Source organism: Rhinopithecus bieti, unplaced genomic scaffold, assembly GCF_001698545.2.
Source record: "Rhinopithecus bieti isolate Rb0 unplaced genomic scaffold, ASM169854v2 scaffold_21649, whole genome shotgun sequence".
NCBI lineage: Eukaryota > Metazoa > Chordata > Mammalia > Primates > Cercopithecidae > Rhinopithecus > Rhinopithecus bieti.
Window position 1 is genome coordinate 5,864,968 of NW_016811584.1, and position 25,950 is coordinate 5,890,917.

Sequence of the window (25,950 nt, forward strand, 5' to 3'; positions counted from 1 at the left end):
AAAAAAACAGAACCGCTAAAATATCATCAGCCCAATGACGGAACATGTCAAGTTCTGTTGTCTTTGATATTTGGCCAATTTTCAAACACATAAAAACTAGGCCTTCACCTATATGTTTAGATTTTGTCCTTAAAAAAGTTACGTTGTCATGGCAGAGGATAAAAAACACTTCTTTAATGGCTTATTAGCTGGATTTGTTAATTTTTAAATATTTAGACAGATGATATATGACCTCCTTTTTGCCCTGGCCCCCACAAACCTTAGATGTAGGCCTGAATACAACAGTGATCAAGAGACAAAGCCCCTACTGTCTTGAATTACAGTCTAGTAAATTCTAGTGCACATCCATTGACTCTAATTTAGACCAGTTAATCATCTATTCTCACATGCACTACTGAAATAGCTTGTTCTTTGTTTGTTTGTTTTTGTTTTTTTGAGACCGAGTCTCGCTCAGTCACCCAGGTTGGAGTGCGGTGGCATGATCTTGGCTCACTGCAACCTCCACCTCCCAAGTTCAAGTGATTCTTGTGCATCAGCCTCCCAAGTAGCTGGGATTACTGGTATGCACCACCACATCCTGCTAATTTTTGTATTTTTAGTAGACATGGGGTTTCACCATGTTGGCCAGGCTGGTCTCGATCTCCTGACCTCAAGTGATTCGCCAGCCTTGGCCTCCCAAAGTGTTGGGATTACAGGCGTCAGCCACTGCCCGCAGCCTGCAATAGCTTTTGTATTGCCCTTTCTATATCTATTCTTCCCCTCCCCAACCTATTTTCCACACAACAAATTAATATGTTAAAAACATAAACTATCACCTCTTTCCTAAGAGCTCTTCAATTGTTTTCCATTACATTCCAGATTAAATCCAAAGTCTTTTATGATTAGTAGTATTAATTTTGAGACAGAGTTTCGCTCTTGTTGCCCAGGCTGGAGTGCAATGGCGCGATCTCGGCTCACTGCAACCTCCACCTCCCAGGTTCAAGAGATTCTCCTGCCACCACACCCAGCTAATTTTGTGCCACCATGCCCAGCTAATTTTGTATGTTTAGTAGAGACAGGGTTTCTCCATGTTGGTCAGGCTGGTCTCGAACTCCCACCCTCAGGTGATCCCCCGGCTTCAGCCTCCCAAAGTGCTGGGATTACAGGCGTGAGCCACTGCACCCAGCCCAAAGTCTTTTTTTTAAATAACATATGGTGCCCTCTAAAATCTTGCTCTTGCCTATCTTCCAACTTTATCTTGTGCGCTTCCTTCCTTGCCCAGTGTTATCTGGCCTTTTATTGTACTTCTAACACATTGAGGCATTTCTTGCCTTGGGACCTCTGCACATGCAATCATCTGGCTACAGTGTTACTCCTTTCCCTACTCCCTTTTTGGGGCTACTTTTTTTCATTTTTACATCTCTGCTTAAACATTATCACATCCAAGAGGACTTATAAGTCCATTCAGTCTAATATATATGACTCTTATTATATTCTGTCACTGCATCCTGTTCAATTTCCTTCAGAGTCCTAGGAAGAAAACCTGTAATTCTATGTATATATCCGTTTACTTGTATATTTCCTATTCTGTAAACTCTTTGAGAACCAGGATAATTTGTATTTTGTGTATCACTTCCAGTGCCTACAAGGCCTGGACATCATACACATTCAAAAGATAGTTGTTAAAAAAGTAAATGAATGTCAATTCATTTGTTGAACAAATAAATATGAAATGAAATGGATAGGCACATTCTGGACTTATTGAACCATTCTAGCATGAAGCCTTTATTCCCAGAGGGATAGCAATATCAGGCTCCCCCAAACTAATAAAGGATCAAGCCCACTCAGATCCTTTATTCATGCTATCTTTCCAAGCTGAATTTCCTTCCCCCACTTCTCTCTGCCTTCTCAAATATTTATTTCTTTCACTAATTCAAACACACTTCTCTCAACAAGTCTTTGGTATCCTTTTCAGCCCCAAATAATAGGTTTTGATTTCTACATATATTATCCGAATCATTCAGTTTTGTATCATCTTATGATGCCTAATTCTTTCTAAATCTAAGTTTCCTCCATAGTGTATGTGGTAGAGACCATCTGCACTTAACCCAGCCAGCAGCATGGAATACAACCCCAAAACATATTGATATCATTGGTGGCCTTAGCCTGTGTTCCCCATCTGACTCTCACATCCCACTTGGGAAAGCAGACCCTAAACAAAGGTTTACAACTGAGTAGTTCATTTTGGGAAAAGAACCCTAGACAATCGAATTGAGGAACTAGGGAGAGTGCAACAGGGAAAAGGGGTATCTTAAATCAGATTCCCTAGAAGTACACCCTGAAATGTGTATGCTTGTACAAGAAATTGATTGAAATAGTGCCCCAGGAGAAAGCAATGGGGAAATGAGGGAGTAGGATGGGCCAAGGAAGAAGCCGAGGAAAGATATGGCTTCAGCTGGAGTCCAGCCATGGCCCGATCCCAAAGTATGGACAAGAGTATGGAGTATGAACAGCACCACAGACTTATTCCCCTTCACAGCTTCAGTTAGTCCCTGGCTGTGGACTGCCCTTGACCAGGGGATCAAGGGGGATCCTCTAAGGTATTTCTGGGGAAGTTCGTTTCCCTCAATAGAGGGTTAATTCTCCTGAGATGAGTTCAGCTGTGAGACTGTAGTATCCAACACTCTAAGCAGCTGGGGGATGGGTGTGCTGATCCACTAATGGTGGTCGTGGTAGGGAACCAACAGAATCCTCTACAGAGGGAAATACCACATAAGTGTACATTCTCAAGTCAATAACAACTACAGGCACCTAGGGCTCAACCTGCTGGAATCTTCTGAGAAAACTTATGTGCTTCAGATGAATATGTATAATGTGCTTTGGACATGTCTGAACAAGGCATGGAAGAGATTATTTATCCACCAACCCCCAGTCCCCACCAATCAGGGGTTTTTCCGTGGGCTAATAACTGTCTTATACTTCCAGGTTGCCAGTCTTACTCCCAAGGCGGTAGAAAATAGGGATGAAAATAGGGATGCCCAATGCTACTTAGGCAAGAGGCTTTAGGTCACACTTGCCCTAACCTGGTTTCCACAGCGATGGCCCTAATACAGAAAGTGAGACAAGAGGATGTGAGATGTGTCACAGGAAGTGTCCAATCCACTAGCTACTTTCCCTAGATCTTTGGAGAATTAACTAATCTGTCCTACTGCTATGAATGACAGAAGCCCTACCAGGGGGGCTAACTGGCCTTCTCATTGGCTCCTGGCCTTCTCATTGGCTCGTCTTACGTGTCTTGGGCTGTCTGCCGATACACATTTTCAGTTAGGCAGGTCATGTGACCTTACAGACCAAGGTCATGCAAAAGAGAAATGAAAATTAACTTATTAATCTTATAATAGTATTGGGGTCTCTGTATTTTTCTCAGGGTCCCTGGCACTGATGGTATTATTTCACTCTTTGGTGATGATTATGTTTCACTCTTTGGTGATGATTATATGTGGAATGTTTCATTTAAAAATTCCAGTGTGGTCTCTCATGAGAGCCTGATACGGTAGGCTCTGTATACATACTGGTGATGATCGTAATATGTATATAGCACTAAGCAGTCCCTGAACAACATTTTTAATGGCAAACAGTGATTCCTTCCCCCAACAAATTAATAAAAATGATAAATTCCTTCATAGAAACAAATCGGCAAAACAGTACATTTCCTTCAATTCACATAATCATTAAGAAGTATCATTTGTGAGGGGTTAGAAACATATATAATATCCAACCTTCCTGTTTAACAGAGCCCAGCAAGGACTCAAATGCACAGTTCATTACTGTCATTATGAGAGAATTTCTGCCAACAAGTTACAGTCAGGTTACTATCATTCAATCATGTTGCTAATAGGAATAATTTCATGGTAATTGTCATATTCTAGACAAGAGAAGAACTCAAATGGCTGTGGAATCATTAATGATTGATGCTGACTTTCATGGTAAAAATGACAATATATTAGTTTACCAGATGCTGGATCAAGCCATGGGCCATTAACAGGAGGGTGTTCTCAGGATGTTTTCAGAACAAATACCAGCTAGGTTATTTTCAGCTTGCAGACATAATCACATGCATCCCCATCAGATCCACCACTATACTGTCAGACACATCATAAATTAAAGGCTCCACAGGCTCATTATTGGTTCTTATTCGTAAAAGCAACACGTTGTCCTGGCAAGACCCAAAATATTAAATGAGCATTTAAAGAAACTGCAAAATGTGTTGTTCTGGAAAAATGAAATCTTTCTTTAAACTATTTACAGTACTCAAGTTTTCAAAATATCCTTCATTCTCAATTTTGCCTCAATATTTGTTTTTTGGTTTTTTTTTTTTTTTTTTAGAAAAGCAAAGAAAAAAGAAACAAATTCCTGCCCTGTCAGGAAAGCTTTTAGAACAAGTCTCTTAGGAACTGGGTGTCATTTATTAATAAACTTAATATGCTGCCTTAAGAACAGAGGTGCCAGCATCAAATAAACAGGCTAAACACACACACACACACACACACACACACACACACACACCAGGAAATTTAATGTACACTACATTAGTAACCAGGACAACTCTTACTTCCCGGCAATCTACGGCATAGATATGTTGGTATGAGAAAAAGCTTCCATCTTTCCTGAAGCTTCAGAACAAATGTAAAGCTGATTAAAATTCCTCTTCTGTCTTGCCGATATACAAGGCTGCTCTCCCAATACCAAGTAATCCTGTTTGGAGATAATGGGATGTTTGCCAAACCAGACCGAAATAAATAAATAAATAGGAGAGTTTCTGTTTTCAATTGTTGATGGCATCACCCTTGCCATTTCTGGTGATCAGATTATCCACCTAGAAAGTGTAAGAAAACAAGTCTTCCGGTTAGCACTTACTGGGCAAAGGTCTGAGTTTCAAGAATCACAACTCTGATAGGCGGCGTTGCTCTTTGTTAACGGGAAAAAGCACCATGTGAAAGTGACCAGGGCCCGGTGTGTGCACCGCATGACCTGTGAGCACGAGTTGTGTGTGCAACATGATTCCTTGTGATGACCGCCTATACGGACAGTCATTGTGCCTTAGCGCATTGGTAGCCAGCCGCCGCCAAAAACAGGATGGCATTCTTCCATCGTGATTAGCGGTTTTGTGAGCATTTTGGGATGGGGACACTTTCTCAGTGAGGACTCTTCCGCCCCATTCACGTTCATTCAGCTCTTTCTAGGGGAAGTTAAAAGCTGCAGTGATAATCCCTTAAGGACAACTTGGAAGAGTATAAAAGGTGCAGTGTATAAGCAATTGGATGAGAAAGCCTTTTATGTGGAAAGTTACTGAATGGGTGGCCAAGGGTGGCGTGAGTGGGGAGAAAGAGGGGGCAGCTTTTCTTTTCTAAGGTGGGGAGCAGCGGGGATATCATGGCACTTCAATTCCCTTTAATCATCCCGATTCCTACGCCGTCCCTGCCCCTGGTGTCACCTTGTTTTGCAGTGCCAGCTAGCTCCTCCCTGCCATTTTCCCCTCAAAGAGGGAGAGGGGAGCAATGCGATTTTTGGTAAGGACCCAGTTTCTCGCTGAATGCCAACTCAGCCAGCTGGCACCGAACAGGCCAAGCCTTCTTCAGAAGGGGTTAGCAAAACCCAAATTAGCATGCTCCATTTTAAAAACTTGCTTTTATTTAAAGACTAATTCATGACAAACAGTGGCTCCCGCACTGAGGTCTGGCGCCCGAGGGGCTGGCACCCAACCAAACACATGCAACTAATTGCCACCCTCGGATGACACGCAACTAACAAGCTCCATTTTGAGGCAGTAGATTCACTAAGAATGTAACCCCGGAAGGCAGCGGAGGCAGAAAAGCTCCTTTCATAACCCTGTCCTAGGCTAACCACGGCAGCAGAGCGCTTGAAAAACACTTTTGTTTCCTTGCACCAACAATTTATCTCCACAGAGGGCTGCAAACATGGCTAACTTGCTGAAAAGTGATCAAGGGCACTGCGATCCTCCTCATGGTTATAGGAGGCAGGGGCTCTGCTTTTCTTTTTGCTCAAGGAAATACACAAAATTGCCTACCATCTTGAAACTCTGCATCTTGCACCATTTGCAAATCTATCAACTCCCAGTACTTCCCCTTACACTTTAGTTCAGATGCTCTCAGGCTTCCTTTATATGAGCAAGGGCTCTGGAGCCAGGGTGCCTATGTTCAAATCCCAGCTCCACCACTCATTAGTAATCGGCAAGTATTTTAACCCATCTATGCCTCAGTTTCTTCATCTATAAAGTGGGGAAACTATTAGCACCTACATTACTATAAGTATGAATGAGTCAATGGAATAATGTACATAGGACAATGCTTGATATATCATCACTCTGTTATGAAAGAAGCCCTTTGAGTCTGAGATAGCTCGACCTTATGAAGAAAAAGTTTCCCTTTGCATACTCTGCATTTTAGTCAAAGTTCTTGCTTCCCTGTAAACTTCCTAGAAATTCAACCTCTAAGCCTTTGTTCACCATTCTTTCTCCTCTCAATTGTCCTTCCTCCATTGCACAGCCCTGTATGACTAAATCTCATCATCCTCCAAAACACTTCTTCAATGCCATCTCCTCCAGGGAGACTTCTCTGCCATCCCAGCTGCCATGAATCCCTGCACTCTTGGCATGACCACAGCAATTTCTGCAAACAAATGACTGTGTTTTACTTGCCTGTTATATTTCCTTTCCTAGACTGACAGATCCTTTTGAGCATAATCCATGAGTAACTAGGACATAGTAGAAACTCAGTGAGTATTTGGTAAAGAAGTAGATGATCGGATGAAAGAATTGCTCTGCATAAATAAGTAGCTTTATACTATGGTTATGCTGGGAATTACTCAATAGGCAGGATGGGGGAATCATTTCTTAAGGACTTTCGTAGTTGCTTTGGCCCAAATTAAGAGTTCTATTTAACTTGTCATCGACTGAGGCTCATAAATAAAATCTATCAGGGAAATTTGTCAATTACCACCTTAGTCAGCTTTGGCTGCCATAACAAAACACCACGGATTGTGTGACTTAAACAACAGAAATTTATTCCTCACAGTTCTAGAGGCTGAAAGTCCAAGATCATGGTGTCAGCTGATTTTGTTTCTGCTGAGGCTCTCTCCTTGGCTGGGTATGGCTACCTTTTTGTTCGCCATGCCACATGGCCTTTTCTCTGTGTGCTTGCTTCCCTAGTATCTCTTCTTCTTATAAGGGCACCAGTCGTATTGGATTACGCCCCACCCTTATGACCTCATTTAACATGAATTACCTTTATTTTTATTTTATTTATTTATTTATTTTGAGATGGAGTCTTGCTCTGTCGCCCAGGCTGGAGTGCAGTGGTGCGATCTCGGCTCACTGCAAGCTCCACCTCCTGAATTCGCACCATTCTCCTATCTCAGCCTCCCGAGTAGCTGGGGATACAGGCGCCCACCACCAAGCCCGGCTAATTTTGTTTTTGTATTTTTAGTAGAGATGGGGTTTCACCATGTTAGCTAGGATGTTCTCGATCTCCTGACCTCATGATCTGCCCACCTTGGTCTCCCAAAGGGCTGGGATTACAGGCGTAAGCCATCGTGCCCGGCCTAGCTTTAAAGAGATAATTAAGGTTACCTTTAAAGGTTGTCTCCAAACACAGTCACATTGGAGATTAAGGCTTCAGCATATCAATTCAGGGAAATACAATTCAGGCCATCACAATGACATATACATATAGAAGCATGAATATTCTGTTTATTACTTAAGCGCATAGGAGGAACTTAACCGTAGGAGGTCCACAAGCCTTTGCTCCTTAAGTCCTGGCATCCTGATCTTCATTATGTTAGCAAAAATTCAGACAATGGAAGCAAATGTGGCACTCAAATACACAACTATTTTATCTAGATGAAAAATTAAGCTTTCTTTGGAATTTGTGGGATTCAGTTGGGGGGCTCAGCTGCTTCTCTCTTAGAGGCGGGAGAACATTGGCACGTCAGGCAGCAGCCACAGCCCTGTCTCCTGTTAAAGCCATTGCCCCTCCCAAGAACAAATGGAAATTCCCAGCTAAACTCTTGTGCACCTTCTAGGAGGAGGCCCACTTTGGTCCTTCTAGGATCAATTTATCTGAATCTTTTCTTTTTGAAGGCGGATGTGCAGCTTTACGTAGCCCTGAAACTCTGAACCAGCTTCTCATGCCAGCACTCCTTCCTTAGCCACTTCATAATTCAAATTGCTGTTATCAGCATACACCATTTTACTGATTTGACTTTCTCACATTGTTTTAAATCACTAATTTCCTATTAGGCAGATTCTTCACATCAATACCATAAGCTAATGGCTCCCATGATATTTGTTCATATCTTTCTCTTAAGATACTTAACATTTTTTACCTGGTAGGTGGATGATTTATAGGCATATGTGCCTTTCTTGCCAGACTTTTTAACTACTTAAGGTTAGAACTGCATCAAACCCATTGTTTTATCCCAACCAGTGCTTAACATGACATGGCACACAAAGCAGAGTCACAGCAAAAGTTTACTGTAGTTCACATAGACTTTGCCAGGAGTACATAGAAAGATTAAGCATCAGAAGCAATGCAATCGCAAAGGTATCTCGTACCATCAAGGGGTGAGGCCAACATCTTAGAAAATTAAGATCAAATATCATCCTTCATTTTTAATTTAAAGCTTCTAGCCAGTTGACCCAGAAACATCCCACACCTCCACCATGACTTACCAATTTGTCTGAAATAATAAAGAGGAAAATGAGAGGCTATTAGCTCCACTTCCATTCTCCAGTCAATCATTGCTCTAAATTATTAATCCGTTGAAGTATTGCCAAGAAATTTTCAGGCCTCTCTCCAAAAGTGTAAAGTCGTCATTTTCAAGTGAACAATTAACTATTTTATTCATCTAGAAGTTGTAGGATTTATAGACAAGCTGATTTCTGTGGCTTTTTTCCCCCCTTTTGGATGCTGGTGGAGGTAAGAGAGGTCTACATGAACTACAGACAGTGTCCTTTCCATCATTCACTTATTAATAACTAGAATTATATTTAAAAGGAATGTACTAAGATATTTTCTAGGCTGAAGCAGAAGGATTGCTTGAACCCGGGAGTTTGAGACTAGCCTGGGCAACATAGGGACACCCTCTCTCTACAAAAAAAAAAAAAAAGAAAGAAAAGAAAAAGAAATTAAATTAGCTGCGTATGGTGGCATGTGCCTGTGGCCTTAACTACTTATGAAGCTGAGGTGGGAGGATCGCCTGAGCCCGAGGCAGAGGCTGCAGTGAGCCATGATTGTGCCACTGCACCCCAGCCTGGGCAGCAGAGCGATACTCCGTCTCAAAAATAAAATAAAATATTTCCTGACCAGTTCAGCATTTATAATATTGTTCCTAATAGCATGCCACTCCTGACTGATCATTGCTGGCAAAAGCAAAATGATCAGTTGTTACCACCCTGTTTGTCCCCAGGATTAACTTAGTACAGAAGTACAGCCATGGTTTCTGCTTTTGTGGAGCTTACATTCTAGAGGAGACAGTCAAAAAGAAAGGTAAATAGACAAATGAAACAAGTACAGCAAATTTTACCAAAAAAAAAAGAAAAAAAAAAGGAAAAAAGAGGCTAAGATAAAGAAAGGGGAGGTATACCTTAAATAAGATGTTGATGAAGACCTCGCTAGCAGGAATCACCCTCCATGGATCAGGAGAATCCTGAAACTGGGGACCCCATAGGCCAATCCAAAGTGTGAATAGGCCATGAAGATTTTTAAAACCATATATTTAGCTGTGGTCATCTATTGACCTCGGAGACAAGATTTCCAGTAGCATCCACTTATTTTGTTCTCGTCATGTTTCACTGCTATGGCTGCAATTGCTGAGGGGTAATTTTCTGAGTCGGAGGTGTAGTATGCAATTTGCTTTGTCACTCTCATCTGATGCTCATTAATAGTCCCAACTTTTATGTAAGTGATGTACTTTCAAAGGAAGTGTGATATGTGGCTTAAAATACTGATTTTTTTCTTTTATACTTTTGTTATTTTTTTAAAGGAGGAAAAGTGAGCACTATTTTTTTTTTTATTTCAACTGTATCTTTTGAAGTTTCCTTATGCATGTATTTTGAAAATCTTGTCTATGAGAATGAAGCCTAGGACAATTCAATATCCTTTAATTTTGAGATATATATTCTGGAAATATGTACATGACCATCCTAGGCTTTAGGATCATTTTCTTTGAGAGACTCAACCCCATAGTATATCAGATATATTTACAGGTCAAAAGGCAAAATTGCAACAAATTTAGTTTAAAGATCTTAATTGGCTTTTATCTGTGATTCTAGAATCAGACAAAACCTCACTGTATAAAAAAGAATGAGTGTTCCCATGAGCTGAGCAGAGGAGGTTTCCCTTATAGCTAGAAAAGGGATGAAGAAGGCAGAAACAAAGAAGCAAAAGCAAATTGGTTGTTTCCAAGTTACTTTCCTTGTAAAGGTTAAAGCAGAGGGACATCCTTATCATGCTGGCTACAACTGGTCTAGTTGAGGATTTGGCTGCTAGTTCTCCCCCCTGATTTATTGGAAGGTCGGATGAAAAACTTTGTTTTGGCTTGGTGGCCAAAACTGAAGCATGAGTAATTCCATTTTGTTTCGGTCTGTTGAGCTTGGCACAGGAGTTCAGTCCAAACCAATGGACTTCTATAAATTTTATTTGACATACACGAAACGGTTTTTGTATGTGCAATCTGTGAAAAATATTTTATACTTTTGCATTTAAAATTATTTGCTTATGTATAATTTGGTTAATTTAATTTTTTAAATTGCCTATAATTTCCCTGTAATCGTCATGTAGTTTCAGGAAGTCTTAAGAACTGAGAAAAGCTAACTCATAAAATGTCTCTAAGAGTATACATTTTAATAACTATTAAATTTAGTAATCATAATAGCATAAAATTTCATTTACTGATGTATCATTATATATGACATTGTTTGGATTGTGCAATTTCTGCATAAACTGAAATCAAAGTAATTTTTCTTTCTCTTTTAGTTCTGAATATTTTCATAGGCCCTTGAAAAACACATTGGCCCTAGTCATTAGGCCCTGGTACCTAAAGATTAAAGAGGCAATAGAATGTGTATTCCCAGGTCTTACATGGCACTAGATAGTGAGAGTCTTTTTTCCCTAAATAAAGTTGATGCTATTATAACCATGCATGACTCCTGTTAGACCCAAATGAATGTACCAAAATCCTTACCATTTAAAAAGCATAAAAAACCTTGCCCTCAATTTACTGTGATTTGCACACTCTCCTCTGAAGTTTCACTGAACCCTACTTATAAATATCACCTTGCTTCTTTGGGAAATTCTCAAACCTTAGTACGTAAGAATCACCCAGAGCTCTTATTACAAACAGAGATTCCTGGGCCCTGACCCCAAAGAATCTTATTTAATAGATCTAAGTGGAGCCCAGAAATCTGAGTTTTTAACCTTCTGAAACCTTAAAGGTTGTATGAGGCTTTAGAAAACGTAAGTTGATGTGAGCAGGGTTGATGATAACAGCTGGTAAGATTAGTCTTGACTTGAGCTATTGGACAACTCAAGTCCATTTAGGCTAGTCTCTCTCAACCCTGGCTCATACTAGAATCCTCTGGGGCTTTTAAAACACTTTACCCCCAAGGATTCTGATTTCTTCTGTATGGGCATTGGTATCTTTTAAAGCTACCACATAAACAAATTGAGAAACCTTACAGCCTAAGGGCATTTCTGTCAGAAAGGATTAACCCACACACTGAGGTGATGATAAGGCCTAACCCTCCTACAAAATGCAAACCCTGACGCAGAGATTTAGCAAGACCAAAATCCATCTGGAGCTCTTGATTCCCAGTTTGTTTCAGCCTCAACACACCCAGGCTGGTCTTATAGTTACAGCACAAGAAAATGAGCCCTTCCCTTTAGTTTTCATCAGCTGGCAGAATGATTTAGTAGCTCTATTATAAAAGCAACTCCATTATAATTACAGGGTTTGAATTATAAACAAAACAAGAAAAATTCAGAAGGAATAGTCCTTTAATCAAAACTATAAAACAGAACAATTTCTGGCTGTAGTTAAAAGCAAACTGAAATATTAAGAGTAAGCTCTCCAGCCCTTTGATTCTTGCCTCTTTCCCATACGAGCGACACTACACATTTTTTTCAATTAAGCAGTTTGACAACCTGAAGAAACCCACAGTGCATGATTTAATGAGCATATACTGTGTGCGTGGTAATCGGCAAGCTGACAGTTTGCTCATTTCAAACTGACAAGAGAGCACTACACATTAGTAGAAAGGTTTCTTGGGTCTCTTTTCATTAAATAAGCTTTACAGTTGAGGAACATTCCGACTATATTGGCAAAGCTGTCACCAATGGTCCCCAGGCAACCTTAACTCTCTGTCACTCTCTAAGTCCTCAAGTCTTGATGAAGAAATTGCTTCTTAAAAAACAGAGCACAAAAACAAAATACAGATATTTAAAGTTCTCTGGATGTTGTCAGGGGCGATGTGGAGCTTTCTGAGTCATGACTCCACTGGTGATTTCACAGTACGTGAATTCTAACACAGTATGTGCTGGTTCTTCATGCAGACCACTTTATAAACTGGAATTATTTTTAGAAATAATGCCAAAACTGTTAAGTTATTCAATAGTTTAGAAATGATTCAGTGTACTAGAAGAAACACAGGCCTTGGTGACAGAAAGATAGGGGTTCACATTCTGACTAAAATACTCGTCTGTGGCCTTGGTCAAATTACATCATTTCTTGGGGGCTCAGTTTCCTAATTTATGAAACATGGACAATAACATCCGCTTTGTATGAAGAAGATCATACAAGTCTTTCGCACAGTTACTGACAACACAGGGATACTTAACTACAGACCAGTTGATCCGCAGAAGTTCAGAGTATGGGGTTTTAACAAAGCTGACTATAGGCTGACTGTCCTCAGATTTCCACCATGAGCCTTTATTGGAGTTACATAAGAAAAACAGTAAGCTAACATTCATTCACAAATATGATTTTATTTAATCCTATTAAGATTCTGAATTTTAGGTGTTATTACACCTCTTTTTATAAAATCTCAGAAATAAGAAGGGATCTTAGAGGTCATATGAGGAATTTCTGACATTTTAACTTTTCTGATTACAATAATATGAAACTTCTGTTTCCCTCTTTGCTCTGCTTATCAGAAAACTCAAGAATGAATTCTCATGCTGAAAGTATGTTTGCAACTCTATTAGCAGTAGCGGTTAGCAGATTTGTTTCCAGATTTGTTTCCTGATAATGTTATATGTTAGTAACCTTATTTAAAATAGTTTATAAGCTACCCTGAAGGAAGTTGAGATTTCTTAGCTAAGTAATAAGATCCATAACAAGGATCCATGTCACCCGACTCCAGGCTAGGAGACCGCACCTATAACATGGAAATGACATAGAAAACCCCACAAGCCAAGTAGAGTGAAGCCATAGCTTATTGCTTGGGTCCTATGCCATGAAGAGGATCAAACATATTAGCCTTCTAGTTACGAGGAAAAAATATGGAAGCTTCAGGGTCCTTATCTCTAAAGTAGCGATGATATATATTTCTAAGATCATTGTAAAGATTTAGAGAGAATATTTTCAAAATCAGCCAGCATGGCATTCATTCGATACATAGTAACATTTTAAAAGTCTGAAATGTTGACTTTAAGAATGAATTGTAGTTATATTAATTACAAGTAAAACACAAATGCACAGACCCTTAAAAATCATTTAGAAATCATTTATCCCTCCAAACTTCATGCACTGCTGTAAAATTCTGCCCCAGGCTAGGTGAGGATCCTTACTTGCTGTTTTTCTCTCATGTCACACAGTACACGGAAATCTGGAAAAGTTGTCCATAAATTCCAAATTCTTACTATAAACATGTCTATTGGAAATACAGACTCTTTTTTTTTTTTTTTTTTTTTTTTTTTTTTTTTTTTTTTTTTTTGAGACAGAGTCTGGCTGCGTTGTGCAGTGGAGTCATCTCAGCTCACTGCAACCTCTGCTTCCTGGAGTCCAGTGATTCTTTTGCCTCAGCCTCCCAAGCACCTCAGACTCCCAAGCAGCATGATGCCTGGTTAATTTTTGTATTTTTAGTAGAGATGGGGTTTCATCGTGTTGCCCAGGCTGGTCTCAAATTCCTGGCCTCAAGAAATCCACACACTTTGGCCTCCCAAAGTAGGATCACAGGTATGAGCCACTGTGCCCAGCCAGAAATACAGAACTTTATCAAGAATATACACATGTGACATTTTCAGGTTTAATAGTTTATACTTTAGGGCACTCACAAAACTGGGCCCAAATCATGGTCTACCTCTATGTGAAATATCAAACTTCCCTATGTCTCACAGCCATTGACTATATCCAGAATGTAGCCAGATACCATCAAAATGTTCATTTATCTTCAAGGGAGTCCACAAAATAGCACTGTAGTTTCTCATATGCATACCCTAACAAAAATGAGTCAGTGGTGTTACCCCAGAGAAAAACGATGCTGTGCGGTCGAAGAAGTTTGGAAACAGACAGATTCAGATTTGAAGGTTGGTTCTGCTATCCATTTAGTTGTATGACATTGGGCAACATAGTATGAACCTCTTAGAGCCACAGATTCTTCCACTGACAAAGGGAGAAAACACTTTGAACTTATATAAGTATTGTAAGCAGGGGTTATGTTATGATTTAAATGTCCCCTCGAAAAATTATGTTAAAATTTAACTGCCATTGTGATGGTATTAAGAAGTGGGACCATCAAGAGGTGGGACCATTAAGAGATGATTAGGTCTTGAGAGCTCTACCTTCATAAATGGATTAACATCATTATGAAGAAAGTAGGTTTGTTATCATGAGTGAGTTATTATAAAATGAGTTTGGCCCTCTCATTTGCTCATTTTCATTTTCTTTTGCCCTTCTGCCTGCCTCCATGGGATGACCAGCACAAAGGCCCTCACCAGATGCCGGCACCATGCTGTTGTACTTCCCAACTTCCAGAACCATGAACCAAATAGATTTATTTTCTTTTATTAAATTGCCCAGTCTCGGGTATTCTGTTATAGCAGAAACAAATGGACTAAGACAGATGATATTTAAAATATTTAACAATTAGTATGGTAAAGGCACCAACCAGTATAGGCTTAATGCCTGTTCTGGTGCATACTAATTAAATATGAATTCTGTTTGAAGAATTATGAAGGCATCCAACTTGATCCTAGATCATGGGAGGTGCTTAAACATATACAATGCATTAAATGAAGCAAACACATGTTATAAAATATTATAATAAAAAATTTAGCAGCAGTTATACTGAGATCTCTATACTCTCCAATTATGTTTTTTCACCTGTGTTGAGTTTTTATTCCATGATTTTATTAAATGATTGTTAGCTTAAAGTGATGAGCCACTTGCCTCTTTTGACTAATGATTGAGATAGTCTTCAAAAAATTCTAGATTCAAAAGACATAAAGTGATCGCACTTGGAATTTTATCAAGTCTATATTCATGTATAATCCTTATGTCTTCTTACTATGATGACTCCTTTATTATGACACATTCTTCTTTATCTTTGATTATATTTTTTGTCTTAAAGTTTAGTTTGTCTGATATTAATATAGCCACTCTAGACTTCCTATGCTGTTTCCATGGCGTATCTATTTCCAGCAATTTATTTTAAACCTATCTGTGTTTTTACATTTAAAGGCTATCTCTTAACAGAATATAGCCGTTCTTGCTTTTTTATACATTCTAATCATCTCTGCATTTTTTGGATATTTATTTTTTTTTGTTTGTTTGGTTTCTTTGCCCACAAAATTTATTCATTTTGTCAATCATCTGAAAGTAGCTTGCATTCATAAAGCTTGGGCTTAGGTCTTTTTGAAAAAAAACTCTTTCATCTGTTTTATTTGTTTATTTATTTTTCAACTTTCATTTTAGATTCAGGGGGTACATTTGCAGGTTTGTTACCTGGGTATATTGCATCATGCTAAGGTTTGGGGTATGCATGGTAGCATTACCCAGGTACTGAGCATAGTACCCACCATTTAGTTTTTCAACCTTTTTCCCCCTCACTTCTTCCCTGCTCTAGTAGTCCCCAGTGTCTATTGTTACCATCTTCGTGTCCACAAGTACCCAAAGTTTAGTTCCCACTTACAAGTGAGAACATGTGGCATTTTGTTTTCTATTCCTGCATTAATTTGCTAGGATAATGGTGTCTAGCTGCATCCATGTTGCTGCAAAGGACATGATTTCATTCTTTTTTATTGCTGCATAATATCCTATGGTATATATGTACCAAATTTTCTTTATCCGATCCACCATTGATGGGCACCTAGGTTGAGTCCATATCGTTGCTATTGTGAATAGTGCTGTGACAATGAACATGCAAGCACATGTGTCTTTGGTAGAATGATTTGTTTTCTTTTGGATCTATACCCAGTAAAGGAATTGCTGGGTCAAATGGTAGTTCTGTTTTAAGTTCTTTGGGAAATCTCCAAACTGCTTTCCATAGTGGCTGAACTAATTTACATTCCCACCAACAGTGTATAAGCATTCCTGTTTCTCAGCAGTCAGCAGTTTCACCAACATGTTTTTTTTTGTTTGTTTGTTTGTTTGTTTGTTTGTTTTTTACTGTAGCCATTCTGACTGGTGTGAGATGGTATTTCACTTTGCTTTTGATTTGTATTTCTCTGATGATTGGTGATGATGAGCATTTTTTCATGTTTGTTGGCCACTTGTATGTCTGTCTCCCTTTGAGAAGTTTCTGTTCGCGTCTTTTGCCCATTTATTAATGGGGTTGGTTTTTGCTTGTTCAATCATTTAAGTTCCTTATAGATTCTGGATATTAGACCTTTAGTGGTTGTGTAATTTGTGAATATTTTCTGCCATCCTGTAGGTTGTTTACTCTGTTGATAGTTTCTTTTGCTGTGCAGAATCTCTTTGGTTTGATTAGTCCCAGCTGTCAATTTTTAGTTTTCTTGCAATTGCTTTTGAGGACTTAGTCATAAATTCTTTCCCAAGGCTGATGTCCAGAATGGTGATTCCTAGGTTTTTCTCTAGGATTCTCATACTTTGAGTTCTTACATTTAAATCTTTACTCCATATGGAGTTAGCTTTGTATATGGTGAAATGTAGGGGTCCAGTTTCATTCTTCTGTATATAGCTAGCCAGCTATCCCAGCACCATTTATTAAATAAGGAATCCTTTCTCCATTCCTTTTGTTGACTTTGTTGAAGATCAGATGGTTGTAAGTGTGCAGCTTTATTTCTAGGTTCTCTAGTCTGTTCCATTGGTTTCTGTGTCTGTTTTGTAGCAGTACTATACTGGTTTGATTACTGTAGCCTTGTAGTATAGCTTGGAGTTGAAAAATGTGTGCCTCCAGCTTTGTTCTTTTTTGTTTAAGTTTGCTTTGGCTATTCAGGCTCTTTTTTGATTCCACATGTACTTTATAATAGTTTTTTCCAGTTCTGTGAAATATGGTAGGGTAGTTTTATAGGAATAGTATAAAACCTGTAGATCATTTTGGGCAGTATGGCCCCATTAATGAAATTGATTGTTCCAATCCATGAGCATGGAATGTTTTTCCATTTGTTTGTGTCATCTATGATTTCTTTTAGTAGTGTTTTGTGGTTCCCCTTGTAGACATATTTCATCTCCTTGGTTAGACGTATTCCTAAGTATTTTATATACTTCTAGTTTTTCTGGCTATTGTTAATGGGATTTCCTTCTTGATTTGGCTCTCAGCTTGAACATTATTGGTGTGCAGAAATGCTACTGATTTCTGTACATTGATTTTGTGTCCTGAAACTTTACTGAAGTTGTTTCCGAGTTCTAGGAGGCTTTTGGTGGAGTCTTTGAGTTTTTTAGGAATAGAATCATATTGTCTGCAGAGAGAGAGTTCGATTTCTTCTTTTCCTATTTAGATGCATGTTATTTCTTTCTCTTGCCTGATTGCTCTGGCTAGCACTTCTGGTACTATGTTGAATAGGAGTAGTAAGAGTGGGCATCTTTGTCTTGTTCCAGCTTACAAGGGGAATGCTTTCAGTTTTTGCCCATTAAGTATGATATTGGCTGTGGTTTTATCATAGATGGCTCTTATTATTTGGAAGTATGTTCTTCATTGCCTAGTTTCTTGAAGTTTTTTTATCATGAAGCGATGTTGGATTATAGCAAAAGCTTTTTCTACGTCTATTGAGATGATTCTAAGGCTTTTTAAAATCCTATTTATGTGGTGAATCACATTTTTATTTGCATATGTTGAACAAAATTTGCAAGCCAGAATAAAGCCTACTTGATCATGGTGAATTAACTTTTTGATGTGCTGAATTGGGTTTGCTAGTATTTTGTTGAGGATTTTTGCCTCTGTGTTCGTCAGGGATATTGGCCTGTTGATTTCTTTTTTTCACTGTGTCTTTGTCAGGTTTGGTATCAGGGTGAATGCATAGAATGAGTTTGGGAGAAATTCCTCCTCTTCAATTCTTTGGAATAGTTCAGTAGAATTGTACCAGCTCTTCTTTGTACATCAGGTAGAATTTTGCTATGACACCTCTACATTTTAGAGTGATTAGTCCATTGACATTTAATCTGATTACTGATCTGGTTGCATTTAGAGCTGTAAGTTTGTTATTTGTTTTCTGTTTGCTCCTCCGCTTCTTGTTTTTCTTTTTCTTCCTTCTGCAATCTTTGGATCTTTTTTTTTTTAAATTTAGGATTCTATTTTATCTTTGGATTTTCAGTGGTTGTTCTAGGAATTAAAACATATATGCTTGATCTTTCACAGTCTACTTAGATTTAATTTTATACTATCTTACATAAAATTGAAAAACTTTGCAACTGTATAAATCCATTTGCCACCACCTCCATTCTTTATGCTATAAAGTCATATGGATTACATCTATACATATTACATCATAAACACAAGACAATGTTATAATTTTTGCTTTAATAGGTCCTGTGTGTGTTAAAGATCTTATCATGAAAAAATAGTCTTATATTTACAATTTACAATTTTTTTTATTCCTTCTTGAAGACTTAAGATTCCATCTGGTGTTATCTCACTTTAGCCTGAATAATCTTTCCTTTAGCATTTCTGTGGTGCAGGTCCGCTGACAATAAATGCTCTTAGTTTCCTTTTATCTGAAAATGTCCTTAATTTGCCTTTACTCACAAAGGGTATTTTCACTACACGTAGAATTCTGGATTAACAGTTTTTTGCTTTTTTTCCCCCCTCATTTGTACTTTAAAATATCATTTCACTTTTCTGGCCTTTATAAATTCTGATGAGACGGCAGTGTTCATTTAAAGCATTGTTCCACCAAAGATACTGTGCCATTTTTCTCTGGCTACTATCAAGATTCTGTCTTTATTGTTGGTGCTCACCAGTTGGAATATGATGTACCTATGCACAGTTTTCTTTAAATGTATCCCATTTGGGGTTCACTGCATTTCTTGATCTATGCATTTATGTATTTCACCAAATTTGAAAATTTGGGCCCATTATTTCTTCAAATATTTTTTTGGTTTCATTTTCTTTCTCTTCTTCTTCTGAGACTCCAATTACATGTAAGCTAGGCATTTTAATTTCTGTTACACAGGTCCCTGAGTCTCTGTTTATTTTTTCTATTCAGTTGTTTTAAGTCTTTTTTTCTTTCAGTTCTTCCAAAAGAAAATTTCTTTGAATCTTTTTAAGTTCACTGACACTTTCCTTTTTTACCTCCAGTTGCTGTAAGTATACTCAATGAGTTTTTATTTCAAATATTGTATTTTCAGTTTCAGAATTTCTATTTGGTTCGTTTTGCAGTTTCTGTTTACTACCTTCTTATTCATTGTGAGTTTATTTTCCTATTATTTGTGGAGCATGGTTATAATAGCCACTTTAAAATCTTTGTTAATTCCCTCATCTGGCTCATCTTGGAATTGGTCTCAGATAATTGCCTTTTGTCTTCAGAATGAGTCAATTTTATTGGATTTTCATAGATCATGTAATTTGGGCTTGTATGATTTGCAAGTATGTATGTTATGGTATGAAGAGTTTGAATCCTGTTATAGTTTTTTGAAGGCTATTGATTTATTTGTTTTAGCAGGCAATTAGTTATACTCAAATTTCAAACTATCTCTTGGGTGGCAGCTCAAACTTCAGTTCAGTTCTTTTACCTTTGTGATAATTTGTGTCTGCTCCATCCAAGAATATACACATGACATATACCTCAAAATTACATGACGTGATCTCACTTGGAATTTTATCAAGAGCATATTCATCTACAATTCTTACACCTTCTTAATATGACTTACTATTAGGAAATATTCTTCTTTATCTCTGGTAACTCTTTTTGTCTGAAAGTTTAGTTTGTCTCACATTAATAAATCCAAGAGTCAGCCAGAAATTTGGGTAGTGTTTATATACAGATTTGGGAGCTTCCCCTCTCTGCCTCTCCTCTTTCCAAGATTCTAAATTCATTTTCCTGTGGCTATGATTGCCCTGAACCTTGTTCTTTGGGTCTTCAAACCAAAAACACTGTGAGTTTTCTATTGGAGGCTGGCCATCGGAAGTGACATTAATTTTAGCCTGCTTTCAGTCTAAAAGTTGTAAAATGGGAAACTCACTCTGGACGGATCTGTGCTTCCAAGTTTTGAATTTCAGCTCCCTTCCAGAATCTTTCTGCTTATTTTTATTCTCTAGTAATTTCTTTTTTTCTTTTCTTTTTCTATTCTTTTTTTTTTTTTTTTTTTTTGGTCTTTTGGTACTTTATAGTTGATATCTGTGAGAATTTCAGGTCCAGTAGAACTTACTTAGCCATACTGGAAATGGAAACAAGTAAAAACATTTAGGAAACATTGCTTTGCATTTCCTAACACCTCTCCTCAAAATACTTAACCTCCATCCATTCCCTCATTTAGTGACATTTGAGTTTAGTTTTAAGTAGAAATAGAAGCCAGGGTCAGGGCTTCCTTAATCATCTTGCCAAGTACATGAGAAGACTTGGAATGAAAACACAGCATAAAGTTAAATGATAGAATGGTAGAACATCAATCAATTCTAGCTCTTAGACTGGTGGCATTTAATCTCAAAGCAATGAGGCTTATACAGAATCATGACTATCAGTGATAATCTACATGGTACTTTGCCACGTTATTTTACCTTATTTCTTTGGTCTCAGATATCTCTAAATCCTGCCTCATTGAAAACTGCAATAGATAATATCCCAAGAGAAATACAATACTGAAAATCCTAAAATGCCAATCCAGAGTTGGTAATTGCATAATTTCTTCTAATCACAATCATTATGGCTTCCACTTCTTGAAAGCTTTTGTACACCAGCCACCTTGCTAACCACTTTACATAAATCGTCAGTTAATCCTTCACAACTATTCTTTGCAGCATTTCCCTAGAATAACTAGCTTCATTTTATGGAGGAAGAAACCAGAGTTCCGAGAGGCTGAGTTCACTAAGAGCACACAGCAAACAGTAGAACTCTGAGTCTGTCTGTGTAAAGATAAGAAATAGCAAAGGGGTTTTGGAGACATCGGGCACATATCCTTCACTATTAGGAGACAAAATATAAGTTTTTCTAGGAGTAAGTAGGGTTTCTAAAACTTAAATAATCTACAGTTCTTTTTTTTTGAGATGGAGTCTTGCTCTTTTGCCCAGGCTGGAGTGCAGTGGCGCGATTTCGGCTCATTGCAAACTCTGCCTCCTGGGTTCACGTCATTCTCCTGCCTCAGCCTCCCGAGTAGCTGGGATTACAGGCACCCGCCACCACACCCGGCTACTTTTTTGTATTTTTTTAGTATAGACGGGGTTTCACTGTGTTAGCCAGGATGGTCTTGATCTCCTGACCTCGTGATCTGCCCACCTCGGCCTCCCAAAGTGCTGGGATTACAGGAGTGAGCCACCATGCCCTGCCAGTTCTTTTTATCAGTAATTATTAATATTAAAATGCCACCCTTCCAGAAACAATATATTTTATATTGACAGCTTTTATGCTTAAAAAGAGCCTTCTAGATGGGCATAATGGCTCATTCCTGTAATCCTTGCACTTTGGGAGGCTGAGATGGATGGATCACTTGAGGTCAGGAGTTCAAGACCAGGCTGGACAACATGGTGAAACCCCGTATCTACTAAATATACAAAAATTAGCTGGGTGTGGTGGCTTGTGCCTGTAATCCCAGCTACTTGGGAAGCTGAGGCATGAGAATTGTTTAAACCCAGGAGATAGAGGTTTCTGTAAGCTGAGATCGCACCACTGTACTCCAGCCTGGGCAACAGAGGGAGCCTCTGTCTCCAAAAAAAAAAAAAAGCCTTACTTCAGGGCTTAAAACACCCAAACAATAACAAAAAGGATCACATAATTATATGCAAAGGCTCATATGAAAAGGCACATAACACCAGTGCTCCATTTTGCCTTATTTCATTCACTGCCTTTAAACTTCCTTTGTTTTCCAGGTAGACTATCTAAACAGGCAGGTGACCTGCCAGAGAAAAATCAGGCATATTAGGAAGTAAAGATGCCTGCCTCATCCCACAACAAGATGCAGCAATGTCTCACAATTCTACAGCTCTAGGAGCAATCCTGCCCAACTTTGCAAATTTTGCATAAACCATGGGTTTCAAGTGACTGTGGAATGAGAGGGAAAGGGAAGGCGGCACGAAGGATAAGCTGGCTGACATTATAAAGTGGATACAGGAAACTGGGTCTCAACTGGAAGCAGAAAAAGGAGCATAGTATCTTTGTGTTCTGGCACATAGGATTATTCAATATACATGTTATTATATATGTTAAATTGTCTGAGACCTGGGAATGAGAGATATTGTTAAAGGTGTAAAGATGAGATGAAGTGACAGAAAAGGAGAGGAGTAAATATGAGTCCTAGGGAGGGGTTACATGAGCAGGGTCCCCTGACAACATGCTAGAGATTACCAGATTAGTGCATTGCTCCTACTTTATTGTTATTCTTATTATTTTGGGTTTTCTTGTGGCAGGGTCTCACTCTGTCGTCCAGGCTGGACTGCAATGACACGAGCTTGGCTCACTGCAACCTCCACCTCCCGGGTTCAAGCGATTCTCCTGCCTCAGCCTCCTGAGTAGCTGGGATTACAGGCACCCACCACTGCATCTGGCTAATTTTTGTATTTTCGGTAGAGATGGAGTTTCACCACGTTGGCCAGGCTGGTTTCAAACTCCTGACCTCAAGTGATCCACCATCTCGGCCTCCCAAATTGCTGGGATTACAGGCCCTTTGCTGCTATTTTTTAAAATACATATTCAACATATCCAGTGAAATCGTTCAAAGACGCATACAGACAGGTGATTATTTTACTCTAACTTAAAGCCTCTTTGTAAGACCTACCCTTCACTGTCCATCCCAGTATATGCCACTAGGACTTCCTCTGACCGCAAACAGTACCATGCTGTTGAAGGAATTCTGTTTCATAACAGAGCCTCCTCCTGCTGCTCCTAATTTCATTTCCATTCCACTAGCATTCTTAAAGCCATGCAAAACATAACAACTTGACTTTGTAACTGTTTAACCTTACTTTTTACACATAAAAATTATTAAATATGTGTAACTGCTGGGGAAAGGATAATATAATGGCATGTCAATCAGGTAACAGGTAAGTTACATTTCATGGAAAAGAAGGGGAATGCTTTCTTCAGAAAGTGAAGTCATCATTCTTTTATTTAACTGACATAATATTTATACCCCAATTTTTAAAATGGCAGCTACAAATAGAAGTCGAAGGAGGGTAAATTCTCCAAGGGAATCTAGCCTTGAAATTTTACCATTTTAAAAGTTCTATTTTACATGTACATAGGAACATTACTACTATTATAAGGGTACTCATAGCAGGTCAATTATTTCAAACTCTTTGAAAAAAAATCAAAATTAAGTAAACCCTACCTTTCAGAAGACTGCTGCCTCTTCGGAGTCCTCAGTGGCAGGATGCACAGAGCTTTTACAGAAGGTCTAAGCAGGCAGGTATTCCCAGGACACCTACACCAAGGACAAGAAATTCAGATGATTATTTCAGCAGTGATCCAGATGGCTCTAGGTACAATTTCATTAGGAATGTTCACCGTGAATACTGAGCATTGCCACACAGGTATTGTTAAAAGGGCAGAATGGAGGCACATATGTGATTTTTGTATGCATTGTCATTAGTCTGCACATGGGAGCCTGTGGCTCAAAAGGGTATAAGTGGTTCATACATGATCACACAAGAAAAGGGGCAGAACCGTGCCTTAATTACTCATTTCTGATTCCTAGTCCAGGGTTGTTTCAGCCGCATCATTTGACCCTCCTCAAGAACTGGGAAGTCCTGGCACTGGGGCTTTCCATATTGCAAAAAGATGAGGCTGACCCATGCGTCTGGTGGGAAGAGTCTTTCTCTGGTTCTGATGGTCTATGCCAAGTCATTTGTATGAAGCGTCATGTGTGGGCCAGTTTACTCACTTTCCCTTGAGACTCTGGTGTCCACAGAATCTGAAGGAATCTGACAAGCAAAGGAACATGGGCTTTTTTGATCCCACTGGCCTGAGTTGGAACCCTAGTAATGTGTTTACTATGTCTGTGTCCTATGTCGCTTCTAAACTTCGCTGAGACTCACTTTCCATCTCTATCAAACGGGTATAATAATATTTGAAGGGTACATTTATGAAGAGGATTTTTTTTTTTTTCTAAATGAGAATAAAGCACCAAGCACAGTTTCTGGCACATGTTAGATGCTAGGGTGAAGTGAAAGCCCCATGACCCACCTTACTTGCAGGGATAACCCCAAAGTGGACAAGTGACAGGGAGGCTGTTGAGACCTTGCTGCCCATAAATCACTCAATGACAATGCACTAATCCCCCAACTGGCTGGTTCCTCACTGCTCTGACCTCTACCTCTGGGTTTCCTTCATGTACACTTCTTTGAAATAAAAATATCATAAACACCAATTCATTCCCTAGGATCTCATTTAGAGATAATTGTTTCCTTTTTTAATCTAATAATTTTGTTCCACATCATGTTACATGGTCAGCTCAATGTAGTAATTGAAAGCAGATGATCATTCATTTAACAAATATTTATTGAGATTTTACTAAGGTGTCAGGCACTATTCTCTATAGTAGTGAACATAATGGTCCCAGATGAGGACCATGATGCTGCCTACCTTCTGGTAGAGGAGACAAACAAACAAAATACACATGAAAATACATGATTGCTTAAATAGTGCTAAGGACTCTGGAGAAACACATAGCAGGAAGGGAGGTGGTGAGTGTTATGGGTTGAATTCTGTTCCCCTAACCCCTCCCCATCAGGAAAAAGGATATGTTGAAGTCCTAACCCTCAGTACTTAGAATGTGCCCTTATTTGGTAATAGAATTGATACAGATATAATTATTTAAGTTAAGATGAAGTCATAACTTAATGACTTCATTAAGTCATTAAGAGTTTAATGAGTTTGGTGGGCGGGCCTCTAATCCAATATGATTGGATATAAGAGGATGACCACATGAAGACACAGAGACACAGGGGAGAAGGAACACCATGTGAGGACAAAGGCCGAGATTGGAGTTATGTAGCTGCAAGCCAAGGATTGCCGGCAAATCACCAGAAGTTAGGGAGAGGCAAAGAAAGATTCCCCTGCAGATTTCAGAGGGAGCATGGCCCTGGTGACACTTTGATTTCAGACTTGTAGCCTCCAGAACTATCAGACAATAAATTTCTGTTGTTTTAAGCCACTCAGTATATGGTACTTAATTACTGCCACCTTAGGAAATCAATACAGTATGTTTGGGGAGATTGTTTCATTTTTGAGCAAGGAGATCAGGAAAGATCTCGCTGAAAAGGTAATGTCTCAGGGAAGAATTGAGGTGCAGGAGACAGCCATGATGATGGCTCTGGATGAAGAAATTCTAGGCAGAGGGAACAGAAAG

The 25,950-nt window shown here is 38.9% G+C and overlaps 1 protein-coding gene across 2 annotated transcripts in view; it reads right to left on the minus strand.

Annotated features, from left to right (window-relative positions):
• The window catches only part of FHIT (fragile histidine triad diadenosine triphosphatase), a 1,104,604-nt gene extending 1,080,580 nt beyond the window's left edge, over positions 1 to 24,024 (minus strand). For both annotated transcript variants that reach the window (XM_017894216.1, XM_017894213.1), the window contains exon 1: positions 23,932 to 24,024. The gene's annotated coding sequence lies outside the window, so the exon portion shown is untranslated. The remainder of the gene's footprint in view (positions 1 to 23,931) is intronic.
• Positions 24,025 to 25,950: the final 1,926 nt, after the last annotated feature.